Source organism: Cyprinodon variegatus, unplaced genomic scaffold (assembly GCF_000732505.1).
Source record: "Cyprinodon variegatus isolate N-32 unplaced genomic scaffold, C_variegatus-1.0 Scaffold79, whole genome shotgun sequence".
Taxonomy (NCBI): Eukaryota; Metazoa; Chordata; class Actinopteri; order Cyprinodontiformes; family Cyprinodontidae; genus Cyprinodon; species Cyprinodon variegatus.
In genome coordinates, this window is record NW_015150532.1 from 1,448,518 (window position 1) to 1,451,364 (window position 2,847).

General features: G+C 40.9%; 1 protein-coding gene across 3 annotated transcripts in view; it reads left to right on the top strand.

Moving 5' to 3' along the window:
- lrp8 (LDL receptor related protein 8) overlaps positions 1-2,847 on the top strand; it is a 152,517-nt gene that overhangs the window by 1,853 nt on the left and 147,817 nt on the right. The gene's annotated exons all lie outside the window — the stretch shown is intronic.

The window sequence follows — 2,847 nt, forward strand, 5'->3', positions numbered from 1 at the left end:
GAGATATCAAAAAAGTACTCCAGAGTGTTGTTCAGCATGGGGGTGAGTAGAAAATGAAGGCTAATCATGTTTTGGGTGTAGTATTCCTCTAACTGGGTGAATTTCAGCTGCAGATTGACAGTATTGCTCCCTGCAGCTTTGCATAGGTTTAAACTCCTCCCTTTCATCCTTTGCTTAGTAAACTGGAAAAGCATTCTGAGAGGATGCAGCCTAAAGCTTGAAATATTATTCTACCAATCTCCCCCCTCCGAAGACTTCTGCAAAACATGTTTGCTGACTTGTCTGCTGTGTTCCTTTGTGTTCACGAACCAGTTTATTCATTAATAACCTTAAGAAAACAGCTGGAATTATACAGAGATTTATTTCTACTCAGGCGGATTTTATATCCCTGTTACATGACATCTAAAGCCTTTTTGTTGAATTGTTTTTTTCTTTTTTAGAGGTAAATAGTAAAGCAGTGTATCTGACTTACTCTAGATGAAGATGTTTATTCTCCTTTTTTTGTAAATGAGGCAAAGTTCCCCAGTTGATGTTTTCTTAGTGGCATTTTTAAGGTTGGTTGCCTTTTAGTAGTTTTAATCAATCAAGCTCTTTTCACATTTTTACCTTTGAATCAAATGCATATGAAAACCAGTGATAATAGGATTGGTGTGAGAACGCCACAGCTCAGACTGAGTGTTAACAGGCTGATTTCTTTCCTTCAGAACAGAGCAGTTAAGTTGATTGAATAGAAACTCTCTCCGTCATCATCATCTCTAAACAAAAATAAAGCGGTTCAGCTGAGAGACGGATTACTGTCCACTTGCCCTGTATCCTAGATGTCTTGTGTTGTGCGTAAAAAGGAGAACTGCAGCGTTTCTGTTTTGACTGTGTGCCAGTGGCCTACATTTTGAAAACGTTTGCATGGAAACCCGTGCCAACGAGCCGCATGTTTGCAGCATAGCTACCTTCTTTTGTGTCTGGGTTAATTGTGGCCTAGGAGGATTTTTTTTTTCCTTAAACACCCCCTCTGTGAACATACTCATGTGCACTACATTGTCTTTCTCTCTGTTTATTTGTGCCTCTGTCTAAAATCACTCCCCCACACTCAGTTCTGCTGTGCTGGATGAAACCACACAGTGGCTTCTTGCAAAGTCTGGAGGTGTTGCCATAGGATTCCTGGTTGCTTTTGACCACCTTTTGCTTTTAAAGCATTGATCTGCTTCTCACTATTATCACAAGGCAAAGACTGATGTTTAAACACTATTTATTCTGCCATTTTATTCATGCAATAGGTGGAGGATAGTTCGAAGTTTCATTTTCCTGCCTCCTTGCAGCTTTTGACACATTCCGTGTTTGAGTAAAGAGATTCCTCTGAAAGCCTTTTAAGCTGAAGTCAGTGTCTGATAATTGTGCCCGTCTAGCCCTGCTCTGTGCTGCATTAGACTCTGGCCTTCACTCTGTCCGTTTCCTCTCCGTGTGTGGGCTGCTGTATCCGTGTGGGAAGAGTTTCCTTTTCTTTCTTTCCTCTGAATTAATGTCCTTGAAGATTTAAGTCCTCAATAGAATAAGGATCTGACTTTTACTCTCGCCTGTTGTTCAGCTCTTCCAGGTTTTGATTTATACTGCAGTCGATGTGATGTTCTTTCATAAGTGGCTATAAGGCTTCAGAAACTGAAGGACCAGCAGAAAAAAAAGCTCACATTTAACTTAGTGTCTATTTTGATTAGAAATAAATCAAAAATATCCAGAAAACTGCAAAAAAAGCCTTGCAATTGTTAATCAAGCTCAAATTATTATTATTTTTTACATTGAAATACTACTGCCAGTGCAATAAGACAACTGCACTCAATTAGACTTCTTGTTGAGGCCCCTGTCACACCTTGTCGGTTTAGCCAACATATGCCAGACTTCCCAGAATCTCCTAAAACTCTGGCATACGCTGACATTTCTATGTATTTCTTAAATTTTGGATGTATACATAGAGTATTCATAACGAGAACGTATGTCCTTACTTATGCATTACGCACGGCAGTGTAATGCCCATGAAATGATGTTTGTGCATCATTTAATGGGCATTAAGAAGCATCAGTTAAAGCTGCTCCTCTCAGGCACCCAGAGGCGCCCGGTCTGCATAAAAAGATGTCTTTGATGGTGCTATTAATCTGGCTGCTGTTTACCCCCCTCCCAAAAAAAAAAACAATAAATAAAAAGAAAGAAGGTTTGCAGTCGCAGCAGATTCAGCATCAGGTCTGCAAGGAAGTTTGTTGGTGGTGAGCGTGAATGCAGGGAGGATCCATCACACTCACCTTCTGGCTAACCCTATGACGCGGATGAAATCTGGAGGATAACTGACGGTTTCCTCCTGTGAACCTCCTTTTATACCAAAATGTTGCCAATACGCCATTAAACAGTAGCTGTAAGTTAGAAACACATTCAACGGTCATCTGGAATACGTCTAATATGTTGATATGCGTTGGAGATAAGTTCTTGATAAGTTGCGCTTAAGTTATGCACAAGTAACTCATAGCGTTTGGATAAGCTAGACACCACGACTTATGAGTAACTTACACCTAATGTCAATGATCTGATAACATACCTGTAACTTATGCCCCATATATGGCCCAACCTTAGCTGACAACAGCCAGATGCATGTCTAGCTCCGCCTAGCTCCACTCACATACATCTGGGAAACCGCTCATTGAAAGTGATTTCCCCAACCAAATTTATGGTCTGGCCAATCAGGACGCAGGGCGGGTGTTTCCTGGATGTGACGTAGTGGAGAAGTGTGCACAATGTTGCCTTTTATCCGCACATTTTCATGGCACAAACGACATTGATCATTTACCGACATTGCGCTGATTCCAC